This window comes from Zeugodacus cucurbitae, chromosome 6, assembly GCF_028554725.1.
Source record: "Zeugodacus cucurbitae isolate PBARC_wt_2022May chromosome 6, idZeuCucr1.2, whole genome shotgun sequence".
NCBI classification, from domain to species: Eukaryota; Metazoa; Arthropoda; class Insecta; order Diptera; family Tephritidae; genus Zeugodacus; species Zeugodacus cucurbitae.
Genome location: NC_071671.1, coordinates 43,156,204 through 43,183,494, shown reverse-complemented (window position 1 = coordinate 43,183,494; position 27,291 = coordinate 43,156,204). Strand labels below are relative to the sequence as shown.

Here is a 27,291-nt window from a genome sequence, read left to right as displayed (position 1 = left end):
ATAAAATATTTTCCCCCACTTTTTGATGATATCACAAGCGATTGTTGACTTTTTCGAACAGCCTTGGTGGTATTTTTGAGAAGTTGCTCACAATTATGCATATTTGTTTTTGCTGACATCTTATTACACACTTTCGATTTCCTTATATTGCATAGTACATATATTGTATGTAAATAAATAATGTCGCTTTCTTTGGAAATGTTTGCTGATAATTCGCGTATTTCGCAATATCGTGATTTCATAATAATAATTTCTGCGTTATTAAATTAATACAGTGTTCATTTTCTAGATTTTATCAGATAGTATATTAAAAATCCCACAACTTTTGCTTCGTCAACCATCGTCAACCGGAAATGCCTTTACTAAACAATCCTATACCAATTATTTGCTGAAACAATCAATACAAAAAATGTTCCTTTATAAGGCTTAATTGCTTAAATAACTCCTAATTCATATCTCGCCAAAATCTTCCATGCTTTAAAAAGACAATAAACTTATAACGGTTACTAGTTTCAATAAGACTGCAGTGAATAAAGCGTCAGTTTCAGAAAATATAAGTGTCTAATGACATTGCTTGACAACTTTTCTTTCCAGAGTTGACTCCCCAGACTTTTTTTTGTGGGGTTATTTGTAAAGAAAAAAGGAAGCCACCACTCGTCGAACCTGTGCAGAGCTCAAGGCAAAAGAGATAATCTTTCTGTCAAAAAGATTTATATGGGCCAAACAAAACACACTCATTTACATTTTGTACATACAGTCAGCGTCATATTTCATCGTACGGTACTCTAAAATAAAAATTTCATAGTTTTCGTTTAATCCACTCAAATGAAAAAAGTTCTTCTATAGATAATAGAAAACTTGGAAATAGTATAATTTATATGAAAATTGATTGAATATATTTCAAAATAAAAATGATAAATTAAAAAAAGCTTAAATTGAACAATTTTTTTACGTCATATTTTATTGTACGTTACACATTTATGTAATCAATATCTTTACTATTATGTTATACGCGATACATTTGTTTAGAAACTTAAAATATAGTAGTTTGTGGGTCTTTCATTCTATTTAGCATCGAAGATATGAGTGTAACTGTAAAAGTAGTCGGTATTTTGTTCCACTCTTCTATTAAGCCCTTTTTTGAAGTGACACATACGAAATTGTATGTTTTTAAAAATTCTTTTTCATGTAATCGCTTAAGTATTCAATGGGATTGAAGTCCAGGCCTTGTGGAGAGGTGGGAAGCTGTTTCGCGTATTATATAGCATCCATTCGCGAACCAAATATGCAGTATGCTTTGGGTCGTTGAGTTGTTTTAAAACATAAGCATCAGTTAAGCCCATTTTTTTTCAACTGACTGCTTTAAATTTTGCTTCAAAATTTCTAATATTGGTCATTGTCTATTTTTCTTCTAATAAAGATCAGCTTTCCAACTCCAGAAACTGTCATACATCCCTTAAGAATCAAGTTTCTTGAACCATATTTAACAGTACTTCGCAAATTTTTAGTAAGAAGCGTTGTGTCCTGTTTTCACTAAACTTTTTATGGTCCATCATCGCCGAAAAGATTAAATATGCTTTCGTCTGTGAAAGCACTGTCTGTCAAATGTCAATACCCTTCTTCAAGTGCTGATTTGCGAAAGTTATACGTTTTCGACTGTTCGATTCAGATATAGACGGTGCTCATCGCGCTGTTGGTGATGATAATTTGAAGATAACCATTACGCCAAAATGTTGTCTGAATTGTATACTTGCTCAACCATATTTCCGAAGCTTTTTTCACTTCACTACATATTTCTGAACAGCTCACACGGCCATTTCTTCGTGTCATATCCCTAATTATGTCCTTCATTAAGTGTTCGCGCGCCTCTCGATCCATTTTTTTATTCTCTATTATTATTTTTATAAACAAATCTAGTATGTGCTGTATTGTAAACTTATATTTAGAGGTAGTTTTATCAATTTCTCTCATTGATTTTGCTTCTTTTCGTTATTATATCACAATTTCTCTAAAATCTGAGGAAGTTTCATATCTTTTCTCCATTCTTGTCAAAATAGAAATAACCACTGGTCCACTTCACAGCACGTGATAAACTGATTCCACTTCTATGTTGAAGCTATTTTTTTTTTAATTATAACAAGAAACTCTTAAAAGTAAGGATAAACAATGCCGTACGATGAATTATGACGCACCAACTTTGAACATTAGGCCAATTTTTGAGTTTTTACATTTAGTTTGCAAATAATTTTTATAACTGGAATATGAAATATATTTTGTTTCTTATTTTGATCAGTTCATAGAAGAACTTTTTTCATTTAAATGGATTAAAAACGGAAAATTAGATTTTAGAGTGCCGTACGATGAAATATGACGCTGACTGTATTTCAATTAGAATATAATAGAATGATTATAGAGGTACATGTGTGCTGCGTCCTATGGTCTGTTGTATCCTCCCGAGTCGATGTATACGACTCCATTATTCGCAGCACTCTGATAAATTCCAGATTGGTCGATGCGTTCCTCATATGAGTCCCAAATTTCTACACCAGGAGTAGGTGTAGAAGTGCTACACATTCTAATAGGCGGGATTCTGATTAGACCAAGCGGGGCTATCTTTACTTTTGAGAGTAATAAAGTGGCAAAATATGATGATTTTGTTATTGTTATTACTATGAAGTTTTTTTTATATATTTCAAAATGCAAAATATAGCTTTACATTAGGGCTCTTAAAATTATTCCATTAACCTGAAAACCGATTATTCGAATATCCGGTTTGTAACGAATATTAACCGGTTAGTACTATTCGATTAGTCGCAATGTTCAACGTTCTACTACGGTTATTTGAATAGCTGTTCTGCTGCGACTATTCGAATAGTTGCTCCGCTGGGAGCATTTGAATAAATGAAAATTGTTTGAAATCCAAGCAGCCTTTGATTTTTGTTTGTTTTTATTTGTGAAAATGTCAATTGTTCGCATTTTTCATGAGTTTCATATTTTTCAATAAACATTGAAATTTAATGAACTTTCACTATTCGAATGGTCGACAACGAACGGTTAACCTAATAGTCGAAAATGAGCGGTTAATCGAATAGTCGATGACTGACGATTATCCGAATAGTGCAAACCGAATATTATTATTCGAATAATGCCCTATTCGGTTCGGTTAGACGATTAGTCGAATACCAAGAGCTCTACTTTACATGGTATGTCAATATGATAATTTCAAGTTTTGTGGCATATTGGCTTATTAAATCATTAATCGTGATTTCATTGATTCGGCGAACAGATAGCCGACTTAGTGTTTCAAGACCTCGGTGAGATCTTTGAAATCTTCATTTAAATGTTTAATATGTGTAAAAGCATAACATGGATTCTATTCGGAAAACTACAAAAAATAATCTGCGGTCCTCACGAAATTAAATTCCCAGTACTTTTCTCCCATATTATATGATATCAGTTACCATCTCTTTGTTTTGGTAATCATTAGTCGAATTGTTGTTTCCAGCACCAAACTATCGCTATCGGTGAGTTCATTGGCATCTCTTTCAAGTACTACGCAACATTAGCTTTGAAAATTAGCTTGCAGTATATCAAAATATCGCGTAAAACAATTCATATGGTCTCATTAGATCAATTGTAGAGATAACAATGATTCTCCATCATAGGAACTGCACTGTTTTTGCGCCTTATTCTGAAAGAAACGACAAAAGTGCGTTTGATAATTCACATAAAAAACGAAGTTAGTATGCAAACGGCGATCTCGTTTAATTGACATTGAATTTCGCAAATGACAATAATAACAATATGAAAGAAACAAAAAAACAACACAATAAATATGAAAAACTCTATAAATAAAATTTAATTGACAATTGACAGTATGCGGAATATTATGCCAGCGTCGCTACCGATGTAGTTGTGCGGGTGCTAAAAAATATAAATATTTTTGCGAAAATTACAATTCTCATACAAGCGGCTCATGATATTCCTTCCGCACCGGAAGATAGCCCGCAAAACGTACAAGCCCACAGGTAAACAAACAAATGAGCGTCTTTCTATGTGAGTACTTACGCGACAGAGTGTGCGAATAAAACGCGCTTGCAGGCAGCGGGCGATACGCAAATTATTTTCGAAAGCATGCAATGAAGTAAAGTAAAAAAAAATATAAATAACTACTATATACTATATGTGTGCTGGTAAGCACGTTAGTTTTCTAGGCATAGCTGGCAAAATATTAAGTATGCGCCCAATGGCGTTCAGAAAAAAACACGAAATTAATTCGCGAATTTTCAATAGCCACAGCGACATGTTAGGCGTGCTGTGCCTCTCTTGACAATGAAAGCGGTGAATCACCTACGCAAACAAGTAAACAATACATACAGATATAGGTGAATATTCGATACATATAGTATATATTTATGAATTTCTATAGGCAATTAGCCCGTTCAAAAGTCATTATTTTTTTATTTTATTTGCCACTTGTCAGCGGTAACATTGTAAAATCGCTATGCGACTCTGCTACACGATCAGCTGTTACAATTTATTCACATGCTACCTTTATTATACACCTCCCACCCTACTCATAAATAATTGCTCCATTGCGAATTTTGCATTCTATATAATTACGTAATTCAACCTAAATGTTAAGTAATCAGCACTCGTATTCTAACGTTAAGGTCGTTCGGGTTCATTGTGTGTCGAAATTTTCCACTTTCATGTTCGTCAGCTTGTTTTGCATGCTGTCAGTAGCTCTCGTGCGCTACTGCTGCCACAACGCACGCCACGGTTTTCCGTTTTCTTAATTGGTAGTCATCGATTCGGGTGTGCCATAAAAAAGGATATTAGATTTTTATGATGACATATGACAAGCGCATGTGATTTATAGCGTGTTGCAAACCGCATTACTAATTTTTTTCGGCAAATTGTTGTTTATGTTTTCGGTTGCAATGTGGAGATTTCCATTTATTTTTAAAGGTAAGTTATGAAAAGTGTTTCATTTGCCCCAATTCATTCGTACGGACTCCTTTTTTTGTTCACAAGTTCTGTTTTTTATGACTTTGTACTTCAAGTAGGATATATAAATATATATCTCAACTTTTTTATAACAGTACTGTACTTGAAATAAGTTTCAGCACCCTTCGTATAACACGACAAATAGTCTATATCATATCCTTGTCACTCGAGACCTCATATTCCTATTGCTGTCAGTCGAAAATCTGCACAGCATCATTTTCCTTCAATATCTTGATCCATTGTTCATGTTTATATATAATATATATTTTGGGGTCCTTAGGAAAAACACCCAAACAATTAGGAATTTCACATCTGATGATCATGAAGAGTTTAGAATCTTTTTACTGATAATTTTAGTTGTGCAATATTATCTCAACTATTATATTGACGGAGCTTGAGGATCATGTAATATTCAGTATATGATTTTCCAAAATCGTTCGATTCCACGTTCGATGGAGATTTCATATATAACATTTGGTCGAAATTAGACAGAAATAGGTCTAAATCTAAAATACATTATTCCTCTCAAAAAAATGACAAGAACTTTTCGAGTTGGAGCGTTTTTCTCAAAACTGTGTTTTTCAAACTTTCCTCCATCGTGATGATCTCAAAAATGGCTTAAAATGCTCTACCATCAATACAAAATAACAAAAAAAAAACGCAAAATCCAGCTTAAATACAACACAAAACACTTCTTCGTTGTTGTGTAGGATCAATTGTGACGGCGTCATTCAAAATGCTAGATCTCAAGAACTTATAGCTGTGAAATTTACACACATGTCTTTTGAAGGTTACATAAAATTCTCTCTCCCACTCATATAAACCAATAAAAAAATGTCAGCCTATATTAAAAAAATGTTTTTTCTTAATACAGTGGAACTTCTCTAACTCGAATCACTATAATTAACAAATTTCGAGTGAGAGAGACTTCGAGTTATAGAATTTTCACTAAAACATACATGTTTCAAAAAACTGTAAAATCTAGACTTATACACAGTTGTAGTTATTTACTTCGCAGAAAGTTTAATGTACATACGTTAAAACATGTATTCTGTAATTTTGTTTGTTGCTATGCATTTGTTTGGCTCTTGACGTTTGTATTCCATGCCTTTGTTACATGATTTATGCAGTCCTTAAGGGTGATATCATTGTTTTTATTCGCCTCCGTACGATATAGAGGATCATGCCCTGACCAAAAAGTTCCATTTATGGAAGGAAATTTGTATTAAAGTTGCCTTCTATTGCCAATTCAAGTGTTCGAGTTATGGAGATCTTCGACTTATAGAAGTTCGAGTTATGGAAGTTCCACTGTACTTGATTCTGATCTCTAATTCGTTTGTATAATAAGTACAATATTTTTGCCATTCTCCATTCATCTAGATATCTCTGTCATCGCGGAACGATTTCGCATAATATCAATTAAATTATTCATTCATAAAATTGTCTACCATACAACAAGGTTAAATACTACAGCAGCTGTTCCAGAAGTTTTGTAATCTTTCTTTATTTGCTTCCCGTATTTACACTTGTGTCTGCCGAATATTGTCGCCGAAAAGTGAATTATTTTTAATGCCAAAATAAAAGATAAAATACATATATATGTATACATATTTATACCATATATATACATATGTAGAGAAATATATACAAGTCAACATTTTCCGCTCCCCCCCCTCTATGCTTTTCTGCTGAATTTTTCGCAACATTTTAGCACACGTTCGATTTTGTTTTTTATTACTTTTGTGTTGTTGTTGTGGTTTTGGGTGGCTCAAATGTAGCTGACTAGAAATGTCAATTAAACTTGTTATTGAAATCTAGCGAAAATGTCAGTGACCCATCACAACAAATTCTCTATTATTTTGTTTAATATCGGCCGCCGAATACATATATGTTTATTGTTGTTTTTGTCACCTGTTGTAGTAATGAAGTATTGTTAACAGTTTAAATAATAAACAAAAACAATAATTATTATAGTATTTTAATTAAGCGATTATGATGAGTTATGGTCAAACGAAAATATTTGCATAACTCTTCCTTATTCGCACCCTGTAGTACATAATTTCATATTTTTGTCATCACTTGCCACCCTCCGCTTTTTTCGGTTAAATGATTTGGTGTTGTAAATTAAGGTGCTAATTGCTGAATGCACAAATTAATACTCAAATTTCCGATTTATTTCTGTTAAAAATAGACTATATAATAATGTTTGTTGTGATTGCTGTTGTTGTTGTTGTTGTTCTCGTGGAAGTCAGGAAGCACTTTCGAAAAATGTTTCTCCACCCGTAAAAAGTAAAAATAGAGCATTTCAATTATGGGCAGACTGCCATAAATGTATGCTAATTACAAATCGGCTGTCAACAGGTGACAACCAAATAATCGATTACGCGTGTGCGCTCTAGCTCATACAGTGTGTTTGCAAAAATATGTGGACTTACAATAAAAAGCACAAAGCATACAACAAAATTTATAGAAAATAATTAAGCAAGCAAATAGGGCATAAGCAAATAGTGAATTTCAGAAATCTGTGATCAACAATATAAATGATTATGGAAAAGGGACGCCACATTGATGCCTTTCATGTCCTTTTAATATTCTTGACTTTTAAAACAACTTGGATATATTCATTGAATCTATCGAATTGGCTGCGATCGATATCACTCACCTCAACAGATTTCTAAAAGTCTTAAAGCGTTTTGGTGACCAATGAGGGTCTTCTCATCCATACTTACAAGTTCAGCACTGATGCAGAACTTAGCCTAAATTAAATTATGTATAGCTATTAAATTTAAGTGTTTCCAAAAAGTATATATAAAGCTGCTTGATAGGCAATTTAGGTTTTTTAGACATTATGTTCTGCAGTTTTATTACCCCCTAAACATATCCGATAACTTTTGGTTCTATGCTCTCTATTTAAAGTATATGCGTTCGTTTATTTAAATAGTTATCCAAGTTTACGATCCCTATCGTCTATAAATATGGGTCCGAAGCGGCCTGTTTTTACTGACCACCATCCGAGTATTATTGATTAACATTATTCGGAGACAATTACCTATCATATCATGTAATTTAGGACAACTTAAGATGTTATCTATCCAGTTTTGATATGTGACTACTCCTAATACACCTCAAAAACACTGGATATATGTATGCATTTTACATGTCCTACGAAGCTTAATGATTTCTTTGAAGTTTATTGAAACAAATTAACATCAGAATTTTGTGGTAATCAGAATGAAGATAGCTCAGAGCAAGACAGATCATATGGACTTGTAACATTCCAATATAGTTTCTGGCAGCACTATTTGAGTATCTTCTACCAAAACAATGATTTTACTATAGTAGAAGCCAAAGCGTAGTGACGGTTCGATAGTGTTTAAATTAAAAAATTGGGCAGAGATACTTCCAAATGAAAGTGTGATACTTAAAGCCGAAAAGTTTTAAAAAATTTGAATTTAACTCAAACTTCAATTTCATTTAAATTTACGCTTTTTGCTAGATGAAAGGTTTAGTCAGGTGTATCTCGTAAACAATAACAACTGTTTCAAACTAATAAAATCAAGTAAAATTTTAGTTATTGTCCGAGCAACTAATTGAAACATGTGAATAGAGTTTAAAATAATTAGCTTATAGAGTAATATAAACATTGCTGTATATAACCACATTTAAATAATAATTAAAGAAGGAAATGTGACTTCAAATAAGCAGTGACATGGGAGTGGAAAAACTTAATTTTTTCTTTAAAATTATATTATTTTAAGGGGATATGAGTCACTGCCGCGAGAAAATATTTATATTATAAATTGCCGGTAGAATAAAATATTTATTTATTGATTTTTTGAGGACTCTTCCCCGCTATACCGGACACGGCTTCTGTTATAAGAGGCATTGATGCCCAGTTGCGTACCAGCATAATACTAGTATAGATTCAATCAGCTAAAAATTAGAAAGAAAAGCTTTTAAGTAAAAGTAAAAGCTCGTTTTATGGTGGAAACTCATAAATGTATGAAACCAATAAAGTTTTACATAATTCACATTAACACAGGAAAATAAAAGTATTGATTCAATCAGCTAAATACTAAATGAAAAAGCTTCTTAGCAAAGGTGAAAGCTCGTTTTATGTTGGAAGCTCATAAATGTATGAAGGCAATGAAGTTATATATAATTCACATAGAAACAGGAAAATAATAGTATTGATTAAGTCAGCTAAATACTTAATGAAAAAGCTTCTTAGCAAAGGTGAAAGCTCGTTTTATTGTTGGAAGCTCATAAATGTAAGAAGGCAATGAAGTTATATATAATTTACATAGAAACTTTCTGGGAACTTTTCCATGTCGCTGTGATATTTAAAATACAGTATTTATGGCCGGAATAGATTCATATTCTTAATTTACTCCATAGTTGGCTTCCATGTTTTTACCTTGGCAATCTTACGTATATTTCGGAAATATTTAATATTTATGTACGCAAACTTCTGTGTCTCACTGTTGCGCTGATCATTAGTTAATTCGTATGCACGAATTTCAAATAAATTTGTAAGCGCAAAATAGCAAATTTGCCAGTCTATTGTAGTTTACCTGCCTGCATTACTATAAACAAAATTTCCATTTTAGTTTTTTAACTGCTGTTAGTTTAATTGCTATCGTACATTTCCGCCAATACGCCACGCCCTAACGTCTACACGTCGTGATGCTCCTTTGTTTAACACATGTTTGATAAATTATTGACAGCACAATTAATTGTGCTACCCAATATATGTTGATTGTTATACATATTCCATAAATTCGTTGCCCTTTTCTCTTACTTAGTCTGCCCAAGCGACGACCAAGCGTCTTCAGGGCGCTTGTATGCGGATACGCGTTGGCAAACATGCCTTTCGCTGACCCAGACCAAGCGGGCTTTTGCCCTTATCGCCGGCTATATGCACCAAACAAATTTTCCTCTGTTAGTAGGCCCTTAATTTCGATTGCATGCCCATTTAGCATCATCAAGGCTTGATCCAGCAATTTCTTACCTCGCATACATATGTATGTCCACATATCATCTTTATTTCTTCTACTACCTACTTCATCTTCGTAATTCGGCTGTGTTGTTTCCAAAGTTTTACTGTTACTTGCTGTCGAAAATGAGCAGATAAATAAATTCCGTGCATTTTTGTGTAGGTCGCCACATTAATTTGAATTTCGGCTACAATGTTGTTTTTTCCAACTCTGTTCGCTGTTCGCTCTGTGGTCAGTTTGGGCTTCTCATGTCTCGACGCAATTAATCGTTGCTTGATCCACTGTTCACGGGTGCTTGTATCACGTGTACGTCGCATGATTTCAGCACTCAGCTTTTCGAAGAAATCCCAAACTTGTATTGCGGTGATTGTGTGTATCTGTGTCTGTGCGTATGTTTATTCGAATTTGAATATTTGTAAAAAAATTACTAACATTTTATTTATTTCTTTTCATCCTCTCTTTTAGGTAAGTACCCACACTATGCATTGACCTTTCGACAAAACCTGCAACGTCACGTGACATGCATATATGTATCTATACCGTATGTATGGGCAGCAATCTGCGCTTTAGAATTATTTTTAGATCGACAGTTTTGTGTGCACTCACCACCAACAGGTAAGTACTTGAAATGCGGGATAGCGTAAATTAGGTCAACCGTATGCAGCTGCCCGGTGTCGTTGGATGATGCACAAGTTATGCCTTGACTGTAATGCTTCACCCGAAAAGCGCCATAATTAGTTGTGGAAAAGTAAAATTCGTTTAAATCTTGTTTGTACTGTAAATACCATTGTAATTTAACGGGCTCATTAAAACCCGAATTCTGACCCAATTTGATTCATTCAATCGGCTAATTAATCGGCAATGAAAGTATCCCAGTTGGTTTATTGACTCCATTTTTTGTTTATTTTGTTTTTGATTATTTGTGGTTTCAATATGCAAGAGTTCTGAGCTTTTTACATATTTTTAAGGAGACCTAACTATAGCGCACACTCACATTAACGCTCTCGAAAACATTAACGCTCTAAAACGTGAATACCCAGTAAGGGGAACACTCTTTTTTGTGCAACGACTATTCGATATCACGAGCTTCAATTTCAGGCATCAAATAGTCGGTTATCATGGCGCGATAACGGTCGCCATTGACAGTTACGTTCTCACCGGCCTCCTTTTGAGAAAAAGGAAATGGACCGATGATTACAACGGTCCACAAACCACACCATACCATTATGTTTTCTGGATAAAATGGCAGCTCTTGAACCTCTTCAGGTTGCTCTTCGTAACAAATTCGGTAATTTTGCTCGTTTATATACCCATTGCGCCAGAAATGAGCCTCATCGTTGAACAGAATTTGGCTCGAAAACGTCGGATCTTCTTGGAACTTAGCCTATAGCCAATAGAGCGAAGCGATGTCGCTGTATTTTTTATATGCTTTAATTTAAGTTCTCGGCGTAAATGCACCAAGTCGTTCCATACATCAGTCTAAGTTGCTGCGAACGGCGCCGAATCGACTCTCCACGGACTTTGTGTATACTCTCAGCTACGGCTGCTATATTTTTTTCAGTGCCTGCTGGTCGTGGTCTATTCGGTCGAATATTATCCAATAATGAATGATGGGTCTTAAAATTGGTCATGGTATTGCGAATAGTACGCTCAGTATGCCGATTATGTTGACCATTAGTTGAGCGAAGCTTGCGCAACATATTATTTATCTTTCTATCATGAAATGCCAAAGAAAAGAAATGCCAACTTGAAACGGTTCGCACGTTATCTGTCAAAAAATGCTATTGGAAAAAGTACCCTTACGTGGATCACCCGTTATACATATATCAGTAAATCGATAATTAGATAAATATGGTTACTTCTGTTATTCAGATAATCTTTATAGAAAATATTCCGAATATTAAGCAAGATCGCTTGGATTAGCTTAATAGCTCCTGAACTTACTTCTTATCCGTAAAATTTTTGAACTTTGGTGAACATCTAGTACATCTAGCTTACAACAATAAAATATTTTTAAGAAAGGAAAGTAAATCGCTACATTTAAACATTACATAAAATGGTTCACCAAAACAAAATTATACAAAATAAATAATCCCACAATTTGACTAAATTAAGCCAGGCAGTTCAAAATTGTGCAAAATTGCCCTCTCTTATATATGTACATACGTATGTATGTATGCTTTTATGTCCGTAAATTATCATTTCATATTGTCAATCCATATTTAATGCCATTAAAAGCTCATGATGCAGAACTCCAAGCCACGCTGTCGATTACCGTTACTTAAACAGACGACGCATTGCTGCATTCAATTAATCTTGAGCTTAAATGGAATTAAACTCTTAAAAGTGATTGTCTGACGGATGGGTACCACTTCATGTTGGCAACAGCAAGCAAGGCGAATACGAATACATACATACATACGAGTATGTACAGCATTAAATATGGCTAAAGGGAAAATCCCACACAAACTCTGCCACTAAGTTAAAATCATCTTCAACACACACTTAATCACTTAATAACTGAATTGCTGCCTTACGCGCCAAGCGTTAATTTGACCGGCAGAGCAAATTTGTATGAAATCTTAAGTTCATTAACGAACATTCTAATCAAACAACTCGTAGGCAAACATAGTCAAACATACACATACATTAGCATTTCAAAATATTTATGTACCGAAATCTAAATACGAGTACACATAGAGACCAGCGTTTGCTTTTAGTCACTTGTTGTGCTTGTCATTTGCGGGCTGGCTGGCTTTCTGGCTGGTGATATTGTTTGCTGTGATAACCGTAATAATAATTTACTTTTAACGTTACGTACTTTGTTGATTTTGCTTTTGTTGCTGTTGTTGTCAAACGCTGAGGCTCTGTTAGCTTTGTAGAGTTGACACTAATGTTGATGTTTACTTTGATGCATCATCACTCACCGTTGTTATGTCAATGTACACATCACATACATATAGACATGTGACCATTTAAACGTCTCTACGTCACAAATAAGTCTGTGCGTTTGTCGTGCTTGTTAGAATTGAAGGCAAAAACTTGCTGCAACATTAAGTAGAAGAAAAAAAAAACTTGATTACACAACTTTAGTCGCGCGACTTAATGTCATTCAAGCATTTGACATTTATTAAATCAATGCGATGACGTCGCTGTAGTGCACATTAATTAGGTTCAAAGTACTGTTTTCCTGTGTTCTCACATACATAATATACACACAACATTTCTTACATTGCTGGCGATTTTATTCGGTGTTTTCTGTGTTATTGATTTCTGGTTGTAGAGACAATTATTGATTTAGAAATAATAAATGTGCTTAAATAATAGTTAATAAATAATAATAGGTAAAAATTAAATGCTGCAATTATTACATTGCACTTCTAGACAGTTCGCCGACATCAGTAACACAGAGTGACACAGTTGATCAATAAAAGTAATAACAAATAAAATTTTATTGAATAATATTTAATTATTCAGAATATACATACATACATACAAATTATAATAAAATGAAAATAAAAATCTATTCATTCAATCAATTTTTCTAATGAAAAGCTGCACATTCAGCTGCAGAGCTTGAAAGTTTTTTGTATTCGGAAAGTCCCCAACCTCTATAGAGCCTTATTAAAACTGGTGATATGTTTGACTTTATGACTTACTCACGAAAATAAAAAAAATTTGATTCTGCTACCAAGATAAGTCAGTCGAATAAGTTAGAAGGAATTTTGAGTATTAAAGTGAGGTTAAGTTAGGTTAGGTTCAGTGGTTACCCATCTCCTAAGTATGATTCACAAAAAGATTTGAGCCTATTACAGATTTTATGAGACCACTTTGACCTAATGATCATTCAAGTCATTTAGCTTGGTTTATCAAAGGTACAGCTGCCGAGCTGTTTTAACCTCAGGCAGTCGAATGCTGGTGGAGGATGGAGGAGGAGAAATAACTTAATGTTTCCACCTATCCTTTCTATTCCTCCTCCATACAGCTATGGCAATTTGCGTCCAACAGGATTCCTGACCTTGTCGTAACTATGCTTATTCCGCAATTTCTAGTGAATACTCGCAACCGAACAAGAACTGATGTTAAAGTTACTGAAAAGAAAATAAAATTGATAAAGGAAATAGTTCAGAGAGAGGCTATACTATATTTTAAGGCTACGTAGATTGAACAATTATGGGGAAATATATTTTTTTATTTTGTGTATGAGACAGCGAGAAAAAGATGTGTAACACAACAACAAATACAACACATTTGACAATTGATAATCTCATTTTGCTATATGTAAACGGTTAGATTATTGAACGAGCTTAGAACGAGATAATTTTCATATGTAAACATACTATTAGGTTAGGTTCCCCATTTGTGCAGGTTCCATTGTGATGCCAAAAGACTGCTAAAGTAACAATCATACGATCTCATATCGGATTATTAAATCCTATATCCGTCAGTTATGATATACTCATCGGAAATACCTAATGATTAATTGTTCTACCTTACCCATTAGCGTTGCTTTGTTAAAACTATAAAACTAAAATAACCATTACATATCATTATATTCAACAAATAGCTTAAACAAATACTGTACGAATACCCTTCAATAAAGAAACATTGATACTGCTACTTGGCAACTCTGCGCTAAGTATGCTGAGAGCGCGCATTGAGCTCTCAACGCCAGCTTGTCTCAGCTGTTTGACATCAAACCAAGCAAACACAATCAGCTGTTGTATTCTTTGGTAAAAGCAAAAGCAATAAAAGTCACCTGTCAACAAGCTATCGGCCAAAGAGACATCGTTTTCTACTATTTTAGCTTGGTTTTGTAAATAGCAATTGTCGTGCACTTCACTATTTGTAGACAGCGCATCAAACAAACGGTTGGAACTGTATACTACAAGCCCACTGCGGTTCACCGTAACACGAACACACATACATTTGTGGTAAATTTTTGTGAGTTCGGTCTTATATTACTCGTAAGCTCGCTAACGAGCAAAATTGTAAGCGGTGGTGAGCGTAAAACTGCTTTTTACCTGACACTCAAGCTCAACGTGGCACTCAGTTAGCACTCAATCATAAGTAGATTGCTGGATATTGATTGATTGCTAGTGGAATTTTTTCGGTTGTCATATGGATTTGGTTTAATTTTATTGAAATTTGTAGTTTTTGGTTCACAGATAATGTTCTAAAATTGCATTTTCTTATAAGTGGTAGAAAATCGAGATCAAAAGGATTCATAGTAAATATCAACTTATCATAAATATCAACGTTATATAATTTTATAAAGGCGTACAAATAGGTTAGTTTATATTATGTATAGCCTAATATTGAAAGCTTAGTTTAGTAACTTTGTAGATCCTAGACTCAAATTTCGATCGTGGTCAACTCTAAAACTGTAGAGTTCTTACAGTAAAAGTCGCTTCTTAACAGCTACCATCAAAAATTCAGTGTTTCCTTGTAGTATGATGTAGATCTTATAAAACGTAAATTTGCAAAGACTACTTAGAAGATTTTTAACCTTTTCGCACAGCCAAATTAATTTAATACATTAAGATTATAACTGAGAATACATTTTATGGCTTTCGCATAGCCGGCTACTCGATTAATGATCAGCTTCATTTTTTTGCTATTCATAAGAATTTGGTAAGTTTCATCACCTGATTGCTATTTTTAAATAACTACAACTACATTAATAGTGTGCTCGATTAGTATTCGATTAAGGATTAGTGTAGTAAAATAAGAATTTTATTTTGTATGGTAAATCAATCCACATCAACGATTTCATCGAGTAAAGGCCGGTTAATTGATCAATTAACTCCTGTGCGAAATAGCTATTAATAAAAATCTTCAATTTGTAACTAAGCTTCTTTTAGAGTGCGTTTTATCTAATTTCAGTATTTACTTTGATTTCCTTAATATGAAAGAAATGTTGACAGACTTTCATCGACTATAAAACCTTACTAAATAGGACTAAATATACAATATAAAAGTAGAAGAATCTGATTTCAACTTATCGGAACGGTTTTAGCTTACAATTTATTTAAAAATTATGAAAATTGAAATATTTTCTTAATAATGTAGAGATGAAGTAATAGAATCACACCCTTGAAACATGACTACTTTACAAGAAGCATTCTTACTTCCTTATTGGTTTTTGGTTGTAGAAAGAAGTGTTTTTTAGTCGAGGGGAGTCCAAGCTAAGCTATAGTGATGGTATGAACCAGATGAAATCTGTTGCAAAACTCTTCTATAATTATATACAGTTTTTTATCACCTCTGACAAAATGTGAGGGTAGGGAAATGCAACGGTTGTAAAATAATCGGTTTTTCTCTTATGAAAATATTTTGTCGAAGCTCTCGATTATAAAGATCGCTACTACATCTCGAGGATCATTTTGAAATGATTAACCGGTCACCGGGGCATGTTTTTAGAACCCCATTGTATTGAAAATTATATAAAAAATATGTCATTGTAAAAATTTTGTTTAAAAGTGGCCGAGTACTCGTACTATAACATTTACACGCCCCGATCGCAATTACTACAAATGAGGTTATTGTGATCTTCGCACATTTCAAAGATTTCAATTGATTTCATGACTTACATATTGAAATGCAAAAGTTGTAAATTTTTTACTGTGCATTTTTTTCGAAATCGATAAGTGGCAAACGAGCGAATGTGCCTCTATATTGTCAGTATATTGGTATGGTATGCGGCTGAAACCCGGTTTAACTAACTCACAACTTAGCGGGCGGCTCAAAAGCCGTGCTCTGCAATACAAATTGATCACACAACTACAGTATAACGTAACGGTTCGAACTGCTCGACCGATGCATAGGTGTGAGTATTAGCAAATACTAAAAAATTGGGGAGAGGAAACGGTTAAAGCTCTCATGTTAGGGCCCAAACGAATCAGTTGTCTGCTAAACGGTGAGGAAAACGGTTGTGCGAACGCAATCGTGCAAACAAATCGTGTGAATTTAATTTTAATTTTTTGCTTTTCCAAAAGCAAATTGTTGAGCAAAAAATTTTTGATTGACTTAATATAGAATTATTTGTATAAAAATAATATTTTTTATAAAAGAAAAATATTTTCAAATAAATTGTGTACACCAACAACAAAACGAGTTAACGTGGTTAGTAGTGAAATAAGAGTTTAATTTGCTTCGGAAAAAAATTGTTTAAAGCAATCCACTGAACATATTTATTTTGCCAAAGAGTGATCGTTTGCCGAACACATATTGAAAATTCACAAAAACAAAGAAAAATTTGTGTGGTGCACAAAAAAATAACAACAACTGCTACTAACTTCTGTTAGTGCTTTCGGCTAGCAAGCGGAAATGTGCAGCAGTGCAACAGTATTTCACTTGATCGTTTCTATTTCTTGTACTCGCTTGGCTATTGACCATTTCCGTTTTAACGCCCTGCTTCAATGTTTTTCTGCGTGTGTGTGTGTGTGTGAGTTTTATTATCTTTTTTGTGCCGTCGAGTTGTGTGTTAAAAAAGCTGCATAAATAAATAAATAAAAATACATAATTAAAATAAAAAATGTACTGATTAACACCAATACTTCGAGACTCTGTGTGCTACGGTTGGCTGCAGTTGTTGCTGATTAGCTGTGTATTAGGCGCGCTTTACTGCTGTGCTGCGTTACAGTGGCACAGGTGTTTGTGCCACCTTTTTTGACGTGTTTGGTCTTCATTTATTTTATTTTTGCGTTTTATTATGCGTTTTATTATTTTTTTTTTAATTTTTTATTTAATTTTTTCTTCTTTAATTTAATTTTTTTGTATTAGATTTTATTTTATTTTTTAATTTTTTTATAATATTTTCAAGTGTTTTTTTTTACTTTTTTATATTATTTTACTTATGATTCTTCTTTATTATTATTTTTTTAATATTTTATATTTATTTTTGTTTATGTGCATTTTGCGTGGGTTTGCGTGAGACTTTTTGCCAGTTTTGCATTAGAAAATTGATTTTCTATATTTTTATTTTTAATTCATTTGTTTTCTTGCTCATAAACAAAGATATAGCATTAAATTAACAAAAAATATTTAAAAATATTATTCCAGTTTTGTTTAGTCACCTTTAAAGCGTTTAATACTATTTTTAAAGAAAACATTTCTTCAAATAGAAGTTATGGAATTTTTTTATTCCCATTCAGGTTATTTTTCTGGTTCTACAAATTTGAAATCTGCATTTTCGCATAAATTATTTTTTATTTACTTATTTAATGTTTTTCAACTAGAAATTGTTGCCTTTTTTATTGAATATTTCTTTTTCATTATTCATTATTGTAATTATATTTTTTTATTTTAATTTTGTTTATCATTTTTATTTTTTTACTTTTGTATTTAAATTATTTTTTTTTTTAATTTATTTTTGTATATTTTTTTCTATCCTTTTATTTTATAATTTTTTTTTATATATATTTTTCATTTATTTTTCTTCGCTTTCATTAATTATCTGCACTTTTGCTTACTAATTATTCTCTCTACCGTTTACTGGCTATTTAAATTTAGTTGTTTTACATAATGCATACCATGCCACCTCTTTCGTTTGGGTTATAAACAAAACTGGCTCTTATACTTGTATTCATATTCATCTAATACATTTAAGTATGTATACAAGTTAACTTTGCTTGGCTTTTGTGTTTACTGCATTTTCAAAAGCGACAAGATTTTGAGTTTGACAGAGTGATTGCTAAAATAACACAATGATTTTATTTGAATTTAAATATTTTTATAATCTTATTAATTTTTTTTGGCATTTTGATTTAATTTTATTTAATAGTCAAGATTCATATTAATTTAATTTTATTTTATAAATATAATTTTTTGTTCACTTTTCATACTTTTTTTACTTTATTTTTGTATTTTAATTTATTTTCATTATATATTAGTCATAAATGCTTTAATAACATTTCATTTTGAATACAAATAATAAACGCTTGATCTTTGCACCCACCAAATTTGTCTGCATACTTCTTTTGCCATCACCATCAAACAAAACTCGTTTATAAAACGTTCAAAACGATTAAAACTACTAAAATTTTTCGCCTGCTGCACTCTGTTACCAAGGGCCAGCGCCACAGTCAGTCGCATTTGTTTTAACATTTTTCTCTGGTTTTGTTTGTTTTACGTTCGCAGCGTACAAACCTGGCTTTGCCACACGCAAAGCTCGCAAATCAGCGTGTATCCACTGCCTGCCAGTGTGTCTCTTAGATGTGCATTGTTGTTGTTGTACACAATGCATCTCTTGTTCGTTCGTTGTATGCGTTTAGTTAGATCAGCCCTCACACCAGCAAACTGCCAAACACTGACTTGTTTCGTGTTAGCTAACAATTGAACTCCTCAAGCTCAACTCAGAATTACAGAATTGCAGAATTGTTGCCAAAGTGCACGCGAGTCACTATGTATATATACATTTTATGTTATTTGTATGTAAGTATGTATGCAAATACTCATTCACAAACTTGCAAATATGAATTGCTGCCAATGATTGTGGCATGTAGGAATTGTTTGATAAACATTTTTTTTTCTAGAAAAAAAATACTATAATTTGGTCAGAAATTATTAATTTAAAAAAATATATATTTTTTAAACATAAATTCCGAATTTCCTTAAGAATTTCCTACTGGGCAGCTCACTTAGTTCAACTATCAAAGCGACCACACTTAGTCACCCGAATCGATAGCCAGTCAGTCACTCAGTCAACATTGTAGTGCAGCAGATATTGCGCTATGTTCGAAATATTAAAGATGTGAATAGCTTGTACACGAATATGTTTTCAACTCACACACACACAGAGGCAGTAAAACAACTGCATTTGCTGCACACCACATATTTGTAAGCTGTGTAATACATTGCACACAGCATTCAAGCCATATTGCTTTGCCTTAAGAATGTGTTAAATGGTGTATGGCAGCGCAGACAAACAAGCCAACAAGCAGCTACAAGAAAATAATAGAAAACGAAAACTTAAAAGAATAATAATAAATTACAACAACAATAAACAATAAATAAACGAGTAAATGAACATACAAAGAAGTGCAGTAAAATAATTGCAAAACTGGCACAAAATAAAAACGTTATATGCATTGTTGCTAATATACATTTGTATATGTGTAGCGAGCAGTGCATATATAATGTATATAGAGTAGCGCATATACAAGTATTTAAAAAGTAATATTTTCGCAATTTTTCTCTTCGTAAGCAGAAAAAGCACACAAAACACAAGTAATTTGTGCCATTTCATGCAGTGCAACATTTACGCCACATGTTTATAAACAAATGTTGCAGAAGCGATAAACAAACAGTGAAATAGTGAAAATACGCCGAATTCAAGCGCAAACGAAAATGAAAAGTTAAATTAAACAAAATATACATATACTAATGAAATACTGTGTTGAAAGAAAAAAATAACAACAACAACAATAACAACAAATACAACAAACACTTAGTAAAAACATTGCAAATTTTTGCAAGTGAAAATTATTTTAAAATTCTACGACTGCAACAGCATTAATCGTCTTTGGAACAATACTTCAATGTCAGCACAGCAGCCTGCAAGTCAGCAGCAATAACAACAACTACAACAACAGCGCAGCAGGTAATTATTATGCATTCATTGTAGCCAGCCAACAGTGTCTTGAGCAATGTCTCAAGTGTTGTTTGCTTCTTGAAGTCGAAGAAAAAAAAACAAAACATAGAAATGAAGAAAAAATGAAAAAAAAGAGATTAAGAAAAAGTCTGTTGAATTTTTTATGCAGCCAACACCGCATGCAGAATTAATTTGTAAAAAAAGTGAAAAAAATATATGAAAATAGGGAAATTGCAAAAAAATTAAAATTCGCAGAAAACAAAAAGTAAATAATATGTATGTCCTTTTCTGCTTGCTATTAAATTTTAAATTTTATTGTTTAACTTTTTCTACCGAATTTGGTTTTGTTAAACACCTCATCAACTTAACTGCCTGAGCGCTGCTGGTGACATAAAAACTGTCAACAGAACTTTCTATTTTCTTTGCTGTTTCGTGTCGTTCGTCGTCGTTTGTTGTTTGCAATTTTTTTTTTAATTTTTTATATACACATATAATTTTATACACCACACACACACACTCAATTTGTCACACGATAGACACACCACACATTCACCACATCCACCATTGACGAGTCGTTGACGTTGTTATTAGAAGGCCGGTTACCGCCAGCCTGTTTGGTGGGCTAGCCACTGCCCCCCATACTATATACATATGTACATATGTATAAAAAAACTGCTGTTTGTTGTCGAAAAATAAAAGAAGTCGGCGTGACTCTAGTAATATGCCTGCGACTTTAGCTGGCTGCCAGCTGTTTTACGATGCCAAAGACATGTTGTTACCGTTAGAATTTCAATCAAACGAAATGCGGTTTAATGTTTGTACTTACGCACGTACATATACATACATATTTACATGTATGCATAATTTTTTTTACTATTTTTTCTTACCTTCAGTTATTTTCACCACTTGCTCATTTGAATACTAACTGTATGTTTTTTTTTTCAAAGGCAAAAAATCAAGTTTATAATATTGTTTTTTTCTTTATTTATCTCTACTTCTTAGTTCCTCTTTGACAATTTCTTCTTATTATTCTTGACATGCAACAGTGTATACTCATACAAGTATATGTGTATGTGTCTTCACTTGTCAACGAACGCGCCTTGGGCTTTGTTCATAGAACCGTTCAATGGCCACATTCAGCCATTAGCCACATAGGCTAGTATGTGAATGTGTGCTTTTAGGTATTCTTTGAGCCCCACCATTCGATTGAATTCCTATACGTAACAATTTGTACTGTACGCTTACATTTCTCAGTTGTAGAGAATAGGCAAATTATTATAATTTCGTGACTAAACGCATTTTTAGAATCGCCATTAGTGCCAATAATGTAATACCTTGCCCATACATATGCAAATATGCACAGCGAAATTTTTTGCTGTTGTTCTGAATTATGCAATTCGCGTGAAGTGTGGTTTGTGCATTGTTTTGTTGGATGAGCAAATAGTGCAAATTATATAAGCGAGGAATGCGGTTATGCTTTATTTGGTATAATTTGCAGAAAACGCTTTGATTTTCTAGTATAGGATTAAGTTAGAGGAGTAAATTCTTATATTTTCACTTAATAGATATTCAGGCAGCCCCTTAATTTCGTCAATAAGCTGATTGCTTGCATTAAACAAAGAGGATATTTTTACATTTTAAACATATACGAAACAAATTGTTAATTGACTGAATTAATAAGTGTTTCGGACACACATTTAATTTTGTCAATTTGCTAATTATCTACAATAAAAAGCTAAGCGCAATTATTTACATTTTAAACATATTCGAAAAAATAATAATTGGTGCAATTAATAGATATTTCAGACAGCCTTAATGTAGTCAATTAGGTAATTGTGGGAATTAAAAATAATTCAGATAAATTGTCTACATTTGAAACATATATGGAAAAATTTGTTAATTGACTCATTCATTTCAGACAGACCTTAATTTAGTCAATTAGTTAATTGACTGCAGTAAAAGGTGCTAAGAGGAATTATTTGCATTTTAAACGTATGTATATGGAAGAAGTTGTTAATTGACTCAATTAAGGTTCACACATGTCTGATTGAAAGTTGATTCATAGCATTAAGAATTAATTGAGTACAATCATCATAAGATCGTTTGTAAACTTCCCGAGGTAAGGAATAGCGAATCATCCACTCAATTTGTTGCAATAATGAGAATGATGGATGTTGTGTTTTTTTTATAAAGAATCAATAGTTTTGTGTAGGCTGTTTATTAATTTATTGATTTAAAACTTGGAATTTGAATGTAGGCGAAAGCAGCTGGCTCGAATAGTTTACTGGTTTATTAATTAATTTATAACGTAGTTTTCGAACTGTAATCTCTTAATATTTTCTCTCAAACAAGTTTATCAACATTTTTTTAATGCTAATATTGAATGCACGTGAATATGTCACAAGCGTGATTTGTAAAGAAAATTTTAATAAATCAATTTTAATAATTTGTTAAAATAGCATTAAAAATATTTACTTAGAAGCATTTTTATAGATAATTTTTTTTATAGAAAAATAATTAAGTTTGGTTGAAAATGGGTGTCCATTCATCCCGTTTCACGTGTATTAAAAATGCCACAAATATTGTAGTGCCAACCGTATTTCCATTAATTCTAACATTTTCAAAGTAATAAAAGCCACATTTATTTCTTATCACAAAATTAATTACGCACTGCAAAAGCAAATTAAGTATTTATTTTTTTATTATTAATTACACAGAGTGCGGTTCAACAGCCTCAAAATGTGCTGTTAGTTGCTATTCATATCTACATATTGTACGTATTTGATGTTTTTCTTCGTAGCACCGAAGGTTTGTTTAGTTAGAAACGCGGGTGTTTGGCCTTTAATTACAAGTCCATTCACAGAAGCGCGTAAACATGCCGCTTACATAAACATGTAATCTATGACAATTATTTGTATTTATCTAGCCCTACAAGTTCCTAATACCGTTTCAATGCTACACACTGCGGCTGTTTTATACGTTTTTTTCTTCTTCTACAGCGCCTACGTAATCAAATTCTGCTAATCCACTTAAACGAAATGTGGCCTCAACTCAACTCAAATCACATGTTGACACATGAGTATCTTTGCATTTTAGCGTTATTTTTTGCATTACCGTGTAATTATGTACTTATATAATGCTTTGGAAACGCATTAATGCCATAATTTGTTGGAAGACACAAGTTTTCATTTTCACATTAAAGCACTTATCAGCATTTACGTGACTTGCCCTAAATATTTGTTCCTTGCATTTTTAGCACACTTTTGTACACTACGTGTTGGAAAATAATGTTATTGTTGTTGTTCTTTACCACTGCCTACTCTCAAAATAGACGCAACTGAGTTATTTCCTGTTTGTGTGTGTTTTGGATTCTTATTCTTTCGATTTGCTTTTGATTCGAGTCACAATTACTATTTGTAACTACACATTCAAAATACCGCTACACACTTGAAAGCGTACAAATTGTATATATTGTTGCACCTTTTTGTTCAGCGTATGTACATATGTACATATATAAATAAAACAAATATTTTTTTCTATTTATTACTATTTTTTGTTTAATTGTATTACACTTCAGTCCATTGGCTTGGTAATGAGTGTGAGTCAGTGCGCGAAAGAGTGCGCGTTGTTACCGTCATAAATTGGCAAAACAATTAAATTGTATAATATGTTTATATATACATACTATACATAAGTGTGTATGTACTGTGTATTCAGCTGCAACTGTTTCCATATATGCTGTTGAAAAGTTTTAAGTTGAGCTTTATAAAGTGGGTTTTCTATAGAAATATAAACACCTAAATGGTTGTGTTTGTGTTTTCTGGGTAATTCACATTACTTCTCGATCCAACTTTTAGTTTTAATACTGAGGATAATAACATAATTAAAAGTTTAGTAAGAAATTAGGCTGAGAAATTAAGTTTATCTAAGTTAAGTATTGAACTTCTTCAAATACAGTGGTCATTACTTTCACTTTATAAAATTTCAAATACATACCTAATTTATAATTCAATTTCATATTTATTACGTAATCAGAATCAGTTTCCACCATTATTCTTGTGTTTTTTTTTTATTAAAATGCTAGCAATACTTTGGTAATCACAAAAAATATAATTACCATTTCATAATTAGTAATGATTACTACTACCATTACTCGAATCGCTGCATGATTATTACCATTCTTCTTTTGTATTTTTTTATTAAAATGCTTGCATTACTTTGGTAATCACAAAAAGTATAATTATCATTTCATAATTAGTAATGATTACTACTACCATTACTCGAATCGCTGCATGATAACTATTATGATTATTATGTTCTATTAGGTGTTAGTAAAAACTACAATATTTAGTAATCATAATCACAATTTGATTACTTTTTATTAAAAAATATAGTAATGATTACTACAACCATTACACTAACCACTGTATGATTGTAGCTATAATGCGCTAGTAAAACACATAATATTTCATAATCATAATCACATATCGAGTATGGTAGCATATCATATAAATTATTCCATTACCATTACTTTTTACTATAATACGTAATTCGTAATAGTAATTATTGACACGATTATTTCGTTATTTAATCACAGAGCTCACAGCTGTTATTCTATTATGTATGTTGGTTACCGTAATAATGATTACATCTTGGTAATGAAATAATAAATTATATTAAATCACACGAAACTTCTTCTCTTTCTGTGATTACGTGTACTTTGCAACTGTTCTAACTATTGTTACATAAAGTATTGAGAAAAAAATGTAAATATTTTAAAATTTAAATACACATGAGTCAGCCAAAATCAGTTATTGGCCTACATACTCACGTTCAGTGCTTGCGTCAGATTTAATATGCACGACTCATAAGCATTCTGAAAGTTTATGGCTTTTTATTCTTTTTAATTTACCATTATTTTTCAAAACAGAATAACTGACTTTTGTGTACGTCATTGCTCGAACACATAATTATTTTTGGTTTGTATTGGCGTTGTGTTGTTTAAGCAGCATCATCATTCCAGCGCTGATTGTTACGCCTTCCACATGTTGCACTGCACTTGCTCACATACGTGTAATATACAGTACGCTACGTATTCGCATTACTGCCAAAATGCAGCTGTTGCTTTATTTATTGTTCACGCCTTTTATACGCCTCACAAAAGGCTCCATTTCGGCGGTAATAACTCTTAAAAGTCATAAATACATGAAGTGGCTTCCTACTGCGGAAAAAAATTATCTCGATTATGCCTTTAAAATTAAATAATGCGCCTATGTGCTTATACTTAGATATATATTTTATTAAGAAGTGCATAACTTTTATAAAGAAAATGAGGAAGTCCTCAATAAATATGTGTCAAGCCTCTTTAAAATGCAGGAATGTTTGTGTTGTTAAAAAATTTTCGAAAAAAATCGCCGGTGAATTATTCAGGAAACCACTTAAATATCAAAAGTCTGCATAAATTTGCATTTTATTTGATTTTGCAAAATTTCGATTTTCTTTTTCTCCTCACTCATACCTATAATGGCAGCTATATATGAATGTGTTATCCCAACTATCTATTGCATTACTTTGCATGCGTTTGCATTTCATTAGTCAAATAAATGAGCATACCGCAAGAGTTGGCTTATAAAGTGCGGCCACACCACACGTGCTGGCCATCATCATGAGCCCAACCCAAGCCCAGCTTCTTTGCGATTCCCATAACTATTTGCATTTTTATCCACCAACTAAGCGTTTGTTGCGAAAATAAAATAGAGAAGCGGAGAAGTAAGAAAAAAATCGAAATCATTGCCAGCAAGTGGCCATTGAAAGCTGCGACGGAGAAAAAAACTGAAAATAAGAAATGAAACGAGAAAACGCTTCAAATGAAATTCGCTTGTATAAACGCGCATTAAATCTGCCGCTCGTGGCAACATAAAAAACGCTTTTACTGCCCATCACACAGCGCTCCTAATTTGGTGGTGGACGCGCAAAAAGTGACCACTCCAAAGGTGCTGACATCGTCACGGCGTGGACGTACCCTCATCACCATCAACAACATCACTACCATCATCATCACCATTGCAGCGCTCGTGTTGCGCTGGCCATGTCCGAGCCAATTGTTTACTTGCTGTTGTTGTTATTTTTGCTGTGCTACGTCGATATTCCAACAAATAGCTAAGCTAATGCTAAATTTAGTCTGGTCTCGTTACCATTGTGCAATGACCCAAATCAAAGGCAGCAACATATAAACATACATAAATACACTTTTATACATATATACATATATACATATGCAGTTTATTTTTTTCTACTTCAATAGCTGAAATGTTTTACTAGCCAACAACAACAACAACGAAATTTGTTTTGTGATATAGTTGGATGGTTAGGTTGTTTGCTTGGTTCGTCGCTTAGTTAGTTGCTGGTTGTTGTTTGTTACTCTTCTATGTTGTTGTTATTTCACTACTTTTTCGGGGGTTTCGCGCAGCGAGTAACGCTTCAATACGTTTGTTAGTTTTCAGTATTATTTTTAATTTAAAATTTCATTTGCTCGTTTGTAGGCATGTCTTCAGCACTCCCCTGTAAACACACACTCGTTTTTGCTGCAAAATTTGCACAGAAATGTTTTGCGTGTGGGGCTTTCTGCTTGGACCTGCAGCTGCGGCAGCGCTAGTTTTACCTACTAGTCGTCCAGCTTTTCGATTTTCA

General features: G+C 32.8%; 1 protein-coding gene across 5 annotated transcripts in view; it reads left to right on the top strand.

Annotated features, from left to right (window-relative positions):
* The window catches only part of LOC105218702 (tyrosine-protein kinase Src42A), a 108,966-nt gene that overhangs the window by 31,042 nt on the left and 50,633 nt on the right, over positions 1–27,291 (top strand). Inside the window, exons 1-2 of one of the 5 annotated variants that reach the window (XM_054234007.1) lie at positions 10,479–17,132; positions 20,218–20,610. The exons of 2 other annotated variants lie outside the window; for them this stretch is intronic. The gene's annotated coding sequence lies outside the window, so the exon portion shown is untranslated. Of the gene's footprint in view, positions 1–10,478; positions 17,133–20,217; positions 20,611–27,291 lie in introns of those variants that run through there. 2 more of the 5 variants (XM_011194442.3, XM_011194443.3) reach the window with 2 other exon arrangements.